Below are 9,308 nucleotides of genomic sequence, written 5' to 3' on the forward strand. Positions count from 1 at the left end.
CTATGGCACCAACGCCTTGGGCTCTTCAGTCCTTAGGTTTCATTCATACACAAGGCAGGTCGCTTTTTCAAACATAAGACCCTTTATGTTGGTATCATGTGGTTTCTGGCACCTTTCATCAGCCCGATGGAAAGCTCAAAGCTCACCCAGGATCAATTCTATTTAAAACTCACAGTTTCCCAAGTTTGTGGCTTCATTATCATAATTGTTAGCGTCCACATTAGTTGTTGCTATGGTGACCAAATTCATCTGAGCCCCTGCCTTAGAAATCTACATGAAAACATATTTACATAGCCTGGGCTTGCAATGGTCAGACTAGATCTGGCTGCTGCGGCAGAAACTCAATTTAAAGCCTTTCAATGGCTCCCCACTGCGCTTAGGTTAAAGATTCGATCCTTGATTTAGCCCAGGAGGCCCTGCATGAGATCCCTGCGTCCTCTTCCAAACTCATCTCCCACAAAACTCCCCCTTCTCCTTGGTCTCTGCTTTTTTTTTTTTTTCTTTCTTTTTCTTTTTGAAGAAACAGGGTCTCACTCTGTCACCCAGGCTGGAGTGCAGTGGCATGATCTCGGCTCACTGCAGCCTCAAACCTCCTGCTCTCAAGTGATTTTCTGGCCTCAGCTTCCTGAGTAGCTGAGACTACAGGCATGAGCCACCACACCTGGCTAACTTTTGTATTTTTTATAGAGATGGAGTCTCACTGTGTTGCCCAGGATGGTCTCCAACTCCTAGACAACTGTACTGTCAAGAAACACCAGAACAGTGAGGTAAGCACAGGAAGGCAGCCAGTGAAAGGTGAGCCCATTTCCACTCTGGGCAACTAGAGCTGAATCCCGCTGGGGAACAGAAACCAGTGTAGATGACTCAGGCCTCAGACCCAAGGGGCAAGGGAGCCGGGTACTTAGACACCAGTCGTTGATTGAGGGTTGTTCCCAAGAGGTTACTTTCTCTGTGCTCCTGGCCTGCCACTGAGCAGCAGAGCAGGGGCAGAGAGAGGCCTAGACGCAGATGCCAGTTTGACTATCAGCCACGTGCACTGAAGGGCAAGGCGGCCAGAGGACTGGGAGGAGCACTGCCAGTGACTGCCCAATAGGAATACATTTCGCATTATTCATCACCATGGTGGCTGCAAATGACAGAAATGAGCTTAAACGCAAAAGGAAATTTATTTTAGATGCAGGTGGACCCAGGGCCTCACACGATGTATCTGGCTGCCTCTCAACATTGCTTTCTTCTTCGATGGCTTTATCCCCAAGAGTGCTCCCCTTCTCACGATGAGCTCCATGTCAACCAGTCCAGCAACCCCAGCAGAAAGGACAGACTCTTCTACATTGGTTTCTCATTGCTGCTGTAACAAATTGCCATATGCTTAGTAGCTTACATGACCTTTTTTTTTTTTTTTTTTTTAAGATAGGGTCTCACTCTGTCACCTAGGCTGGAGTGCAGTGGCACAATCAGGGCTCACTGTAGCCTCAACCTTTCCACATGCTCAAGCAATCCTCCTGCTGCAGCCCCCCGAGTAGCTGGGAATAGGGGACTACAGGTGTGAGCTACCACGCCCTCCAATTTTTTTGTATTTGTAGTAGAGTTGGCCAGGTCTCAAACTCCTGGACTCAAGTAATCTGCCTGCCTTGTCCTCCCAATGTGTTGGGATTACTCGCATGAGCCACCAAGCCCAGCCTTAAATGACATTTATTATCTTACAGTTCTAGAGATCAGAAGTCTGCAATGGGTCCCACTGGGGTGACATTAAGGGGTCAGCAGGGCTGTGTGCCTTTCTGGGGGCTTTAGGGGGAGAATCTGTTTACCTGCTTTTCTATTTTCTAAAAGCTGCCCACGTTCTTTGGCTGATGGCTCCCTTTGTCTGTCTTCAAGGCCAGCAACATCCAGTCAAGTCCTTCTGTGTAAGGACATTCTGTGTTGGCATAAAGGAATACCTGAGGCTGGGTGATTTATAGAGAAAAGAGGTTTATTTTGGCTCATGGTTCTGCAGGCTGTAGAAGTGCCACACCAGCATCTGCTTCTGCTGAGGCCTCGGGAAGCTTGCAATCATGGCTGATGGGGAAGGGGAAGCAGACGTGCCACATGGCGAGACAGGGAGCAAAAGGGAAGGGAGGAGGTGCCAGGCTCTTTGAAGAACCAGATCTCACAGGGACTAATACAGCAAGAACTCACCCATGAACACACAGAGGGCACCAAGCCATTCATGAGAGATCTGCCCCCATGACCCAAACACCTCCCAGTAGGCCCCTCCTGCAACATTGGGGATCATATTTCAGCATCAGATTTGGAGGGAACACACATGCAAAACCATATCACCTTCTCAGGCTGCCATCTCCCGGCTCTCCTCAGCTGCCTCCTTCTTCCACTTTTAAGGATCCTTAAACCTCTGCTGGGTTCGGTTTCTACTCTCAAGGTCTCATGGCACAAAATGGCTGCTGGAGCTCTATCAACAATAACTTTATTCTGGCTGGCTTTAAGTTCACTTCCAATAAATTGCACACAGTACCTGTGCTTGTATCCATAACCATGATGCTACACGCATCCATTCAACCCAGTGCTTCTCAAATGGAAGAGATTCTGCCTCCCAGGGAACATGTGGCAGTGCGAGGAGCAAGGAGTGTGCTGCCATCTAGTGGGAAGAGGCCAGTGATGCTGCTAAACATCCTACAGCTCCCAGGGCAGCTTCCTACAACGTCATTCCGTCCAAAACGGCAATAGTCCTGAGGTTGAGAAACCTGGTTTAACCTTTCTGAGCCTCAGTTTCCTCAGCTGTAAAACAAGATGAATTATACAGGACTCATGAGTTCTTGCGGAACTCAAATTTGATCAAACACGTGAAGATCTTACAAAGGAAGGCACTACTTAGGGGACAAATCTGTGATTGTTTCAAATCAGCTGAGTAGCCTTCAGTGAGAGTGGAGCAGGCAGAGCAGGGATAAGGGACTATTTGCAGCGATTCAAGCCTAGCAGTTGGGAACCAGAAGGGAAGGGATGGTGCTGTATCCCAGAGAGGGTCACCGTGGAGCTGTCACCATCCTTAAGCCCCAGGACTGAAGAAAGGAGTAAAAGGAGAAAGTCAGAGAGAGAAAAGGCTGCTTGGAGAGGAGCAACGAGCATTGCACTCGGAGACAGAAGCCCTCAACAGCCCTGCCCACCTCTCATGCCCGCCGTCCCCGCCCCCTCCTGTCTCTCTCCCCCTCACTCCGCTCCAGTCTTCCTGGCCTCCCTGCTCTTTCTCAGACACGCACCTGCCTTGGGGCTCTGGCACTGCTGTTGGTCGCACAAGTATCCCGCCCATTCTCTCACCTCATTCAGGTCTTTAACCCAACTGTCACCTTCTCACTGAGGACTTCCGGAACCACCTGGTTGGGAATTGTCACACTGCCATTCCTCTTGCAACTTTGATCCTCTTTCCCTGCTTTATTTTTTTCCATGTTGTTTATCATTATCTGGCACACTATACATTTCACGTGTTTATCTTGTATTGTACTGTATTTTACAGATTGAGCTCCTGTCTCCCTTTATTGAATGTAAGCTCCATGGAGACAAGAGATTTTCTCTGTTTCGATCATTTCTCGGTTCCCAGCACTTAGAGAAGTTCTCAGCATAAATACTCAATAGATGCCTGCTGAATCAAAAATTAAACATAAGAATGAATTTATTCATTCATGAAAGTAATTGTTCGTGAATCTCATTCATTATTCTAAAGTAATTGAATCAGTAAACCACTCCTCTTCCATGTGAATCAGAACTGACTCACTAGCATACTCCACTAACTCCCAGCCCGGCCAATGAGAATCAATTCTGAGATTTTGGAGAGAGCTCTTTGAAAAGAGAAGCTCTCTTTATACCTAGGAAAATAAACTGTGAGAATGTGAGTCTGAGACTACCCAGTAAACCTGCCTGAGAGGGAACCCCAAATAAAAGAAGCAAAGAGAGAATCACAGAGATCTGATGAAACCATTTAAGCCTGGATCCAGCCATGCCTGAAGCAGATTTTTAAAATATACATTAACCAATAAATATCTTTTTTTCTTAAGCTGCTTTGAGTTAGGTCTCTGTCACTTGCAACTGAAAGCATCCTGACCGCCAGGATGAGACATGTGGAGACGAGACGATTTACAGACAAATGAGAGAACCAGACAAATTGCAGACATGGGAAAGAACAGCACCGATCCTGGGAAAGAAAGAAAGATTTTTCTATGCCTCTGAGGTTTTGTGGGATTTTTGTTGTTGTCGTTCTGTTTATTTGCTGTGTAGCAATTTTGTGGCAAGTTAACCATGGCAAATACCATGCAGCAAATGGAATCTGTCTGGCCCAACCTCATCCTTTCCAATGCCGCAGTCAGGTTTAGAGTGCTTAGCTCCTCTGGGCAGCATGTGGCACATGGGGGAAGCTTTGTGGAGGTTGACTGTGTCCTATCCACTTAACTTGATGTGGATTCTGGTGGCCTCTGGGTTGTATCCAGTTTGCTAACACATTGTTTTAAAACATAATATCTCTTGCTTCATTTAAAAAAAAAAAAAAAAAAAAACTCATGAAAGTTCACATTCCTATAATGAAAAATGTTAGCATTGGGCCCACATTCCTACCTAGCCAGCCTGCTGAGCTCCGCCCAGCTGCCCCTGTTAGTCTTTTTGTTGGGGGTGGCGGAGGGCAGGGACAGGATCTTACTCTGTCACCCAGGCTGGAGTGCAATGGCAAAACCTCAGTTCACTGCAACCTTCACTTCCTGGTTCAAGTGATCCTCCAGCCTCAGCCCCCTGAGTAGCTGGGACTACAGGCACAAGCCACCATGCCTGGCTCATTTTTGTATTTTTGGTAGAGACAGGGTTTTGCCATGTTGCCCAGGCTGGTCTCAGACTCCTGAGCTCAAAGCAGTCCTCCCACCTCCACCTCCCAAAGTGCTGGGATTATAGCAGGCATGAGCCACCGCGTCTGGCCCCCTGTCAGTCTTGACCTGTGGTTGTCAGACTTTCTCTGTAAAGGCCAGATAGTTTAAAGCACTGTGGGCCGTACCATCATGTCTGTTACAATTACTCCATATCATCATGTCTGTTACAACTGCTCAACTTTGCTGTTGTAGTGCAAAAGCAACCATGGCCAATATGGAAACGCACAAGCATGACTGTGTTCCAATAAAACTTTATAGACAAAACAGCCAGCTGGTTGTAGTCTGCTGACTTCTGCCCTAAACATACAGCCTTCAGCGTGCCACAGTCCTCACCACTCCACACTGTCTTATGCCTGGCTGACTTCCCTCATTTATAAGACCTGAGTGGGCCCTGTAGGCATTTGAATGTGCAGCCTCTAATCTAAGTTCTTTTTAAGGTTAGAGTTTGGGGAACAAAAACCAGGCAGTCTTCTAAGCTGGCTGCTTGGGTGAACAAGAGGAAGGTAAGATCCTTCAACAGTTATGATTTAGCAACTAGAATGTGCGAGGCATAGCTCTAGATGTTTATCCTGAACCAAAACTCTGGGGATACAGAAGAGAAAAAGGGAGATTTTAAAAAAATTCCCAGCCAGGCGTGATGACTCATGCCTGTAATCCCAGCACTTTGGGAGGCCGAGGCAAGTGGATCAGTTGAGCCCAGAGTTTGAAACCAGACTGGGCAATATGGCAAAGCCCCATTTCATCAGGAAATACAACAAAATTAGTCCACCGTGGTGGTGCATGTCTGTAGTCCTAGCTACTTGGGAGGCTGAGGTAAGAGGATCACTGGATCCTGGGGAGCTCCAGGCTGCAGTGAGCTGCGATTGCTCTGCTATACTCCAGCCTAGGCCAGAGCACAAGATCCTGTCTCAGAAAAAAAAAAACCAAATCCTATTCATGGAGCTCCGTTTTAAGGGAGAAGACAGAGTAAATAAGTACATGAGCGATATAACGTGTCAAGGATAATAGACGTGGTCCTTATCTTAATTGTGACGGTGGTTTCACAGGTGTAAATGTTTGTGAAAATTTGTCAAACTCGACACTTGAAGCACGTGGAGCTTATTATATGCTAACTGGATTTCTGTTGAGTTTAGCCTAAACCTGCCTTCTTACCTATTTCTAGTTTAGCCTAAAGGTTGCTCTGTACACAATGTACTGTGACCTAATTACATGTGTAAAAAGACTACAACTAACTCTTATACCTATCACCAAGTTTCGGTCAATGGTGGCCAACTGTTCAAACTGTTTTCAAATAAGATAATGCCAAGCTGTAACCAACCCAATTGTTTCTGTACCTCACTTACACTTTCTCTATGTCACTTTCCTTTTTCTGTTCATAAATCAACCATACGGTAACACCTATTCTGGCTCAGGGGGCTGCCCAATTCACAAATTATCCTCTGCTCAATTAAACTCTGTTAAAGTTTTTAACACGTCAATAAAGCTTTTTAAAATTATTTTTATAAAAGAAGGAATGAAGAAAAAAACACTGCTTATCTAGAAAGATACAAAAATGTAACTAGGTTTTTGTTTGAGTCTTGTTCCAAATATGTATTATTTTTAACATATGATGTTCTTTAATGTGACATACATTGCTATTTTAATAACTAGCTCTGCTTTTCGTTAAAAAAAAGATATACAGTGTATCAGATGGTGATAAATGCAACAGACAGAAATATGCAAAGAAGAGATATATAGAGAGTTGGGAGGTGATTATAAATGGTAAATGAGAAGACAGAGAAAAACAGTAATTAAGAGCTCATAGTGGCCAGGTGTGGTGGCTCACACCTGTAATCCCAGCACTTTGGGAGGCCAAGGTGGGCAGATCACTTGAGGCCAGGAATTCGAGACCAGCCTGGCCAACATGGTGAAACCCTGTCTCTATTTAAAATACAAAAATTAGCTGGACGTGGTGGTAGGCACCTCTAATCTCAGCTATTTGGGAGGCTGAGGCAGGAGACTCTCTTGAACCCAGGAAGCAGAGGCGGCAGTCAGCCAAGATCACGCCACGGCACTCCGGCCTGAGTGACAGAGCGAGACTTTGTCTCAAAAAAAAAAAAAAATCTCCAAGTAAGCTGACTATGGTTGTGACTATTACAGGTCTGTTACCTGAAGCAGGGCAAGTCAATAACCAATACAAAGGGTTGCAGCAGAGAAAGAATTAAAACATCTTAGGGCAGTTGAATGAGGAGACAGAAGGCAACCTAAAATCTACCTCCTAGAGGAGTTTGAGTCTTGGGGTTTTAAGGGTTTTGGAGTGGGCTGAGGTGTAGGGATTATTGTTTGGTCAAAGAATACAGGGTGAAATCACAGGACAGGGAGATTTAAAAAAATGCATTCTTAGGCTGATTCAGTTCCTCTGTGGGGGTCTTCAGACTGGTTGGCATCTGCCGGTCCACTGGAATTCAGGATCTGAGGAACATCTGAAGCAATTCCTACACAAAAAGCCTTATGAGTCTAAGGTCAGAAATCCTATCTAGAGGAACAACAGGGATGAAAAGGCGGTCTCTAGTGCCACATGACTTGCAGTTCCAACGAGGGAGCCAAAGTGCAGCCGAATTAACACTTCATTATATTTCTGCCCAGAGCCCAACATGTAATTCTCGTTAACCCTATGAGGACAGTTTCACGGTGGCACATGCCTGTAGTCCTAGCTACTCGAAAGACTGAGACAGGAGGATCACTTGAGCCAGGAGCGAGAGGCTGTAGGGCACTATTGTCATGCCTGTGAATAGCCACTGCACTCAAGCCTGGGCAACATAGTGAGACTCCATTGCAAAAAATACAAAATAAGATCTCAGAGCAGAAGCCACTTACAAAACAAACTCCAAATGCGCAAGTTATACGCCCTTTCTCAGCCCTAATCCAACCCTCCATCGTGCCCTCCCCTCCTCACTCCTGCTAAACGTCGGGGTTGCCGCCAGCTGAGTTTAAACTCCACGCCCTCCTACATGATTCACAGCTGAAGCCTCCTTCTGGCTCCTGCTGTCTTCATCCTGCCTCTTCTGATCCATCCCGACAGCCCCAGGGAAGTGCAGTTTTTCCTGGTCTGTTCCTTGTTAGCTGTGTCAAAAGACAAAATCATAACAGGTTTAAAGATCTCAGTTGGCTTTATTTGCAATTCTAAAATCGGGCAACACTTCATTTCCTCAAATAGAATAAATGTTCCAATAAGCCGAGCAGCAGAGGTTGGCTTTATAAAGACAGAGAAGGACTGAAGAAAGCAGAAACCAAGAACACAAAGTCTGTTAGTTACTTTAGACAGAGCAATAGAAAAATAACTCGTTAACATCCGGTTACTTTAGGCTACTTTTTTTAGTGTAAGGATTAAAGCAGAGGAACTTCATCATCACGCTGATTAAAGATTTCAGCTGGCCTGTTTGGGAAATGGGCTGTTCTCTCTCTTTCTCCTGATTTCTGGAAAGGTCAGATAACAACTTAGTTTAGGTTTGGTGACCTGGAACTCTAGCATGGGTGACTCCATTTTGGTGTTCAGTCTGTTCTGTCGGGGGACTAGTGCAGGGCCTCAGCTCAAAACAATGGTTGGTAAGGTTGCCAGAGTCAGCAAAAACAACAACAAATAGTATGCCCAGTTAAACGTGAATTTCAGATAGACATCAAATAATTTTGTAGTAAAAGTATGTCCTATGTTTATCTGAAATTCACATTTAACTGGGCATCCTGTATTTTATCTGAATTCTGTGTCACTCCCGAAGAAATCAACTTGGGTTCTGAGGCCATCTGTAAAAGGAAGTTTGGTAAAGTGGCTTTTTAAGGGATTGTTTTTTTAAATCAAAGAAACTCCTTTTTCCATGACAGACCCCCAAGCTAATGAATAGGCTTTTTAAATAGTGAGTGAGAGGTTCACAACTCTTAGAGACAGACATTGGTTAGAAGGGCTTTCAGCAAAGCCCTGTAATGACCTAATGAGTTCCTCCTGCTCACGGCACAGACAAAACCAATTCACCGAGCCTGCAGTATTGCGTCGAGATAGAGTTTTATTAATGCAGAGCTAACCAAGTGGGCTAAGTGGAGTTACTACTCAAATCAGTCTCTCTGAAAACCTCAGAAGCCATGGTTTTTATAAATAATGTGGTGGGCAGGGATCTAGGGAAGGGGTGCTGCTGACTGGTTGGGGGTGAAATCATTGAGATGGAAAATGGCCCCATGCACTGAGTCTGCCTCTAGATGAGGACTACAGGACCCATTGAGTCATCAATCTTCAGTCCGGGGGGGCGGGGAGGGTCCTCTTGTTGCCAGGATGCAAAAGTATGAAAACCGTCTCAAAAGATGACTCTTAGGTTCTACAATAGTGATGCTGTCTACAGGAGCAATTGGGAAAATTACAAACCTTGTGACCTCTGGCCACAT

Source organism: Saimiri boliviensis, chromosome 9, assembly GCF_048565385.1.
Source record: "Saimiri boliviensis isolate mSaiBol1 chromosome 9, mSaiBol1.pri, whole genome shotgun sequence".
Taxonomy (NCBI): Eukaryota; Metazoa; Chordata; class Mammalia; order Primates; family Cebidae; genus Saimiri; species Saimiri boliviensis.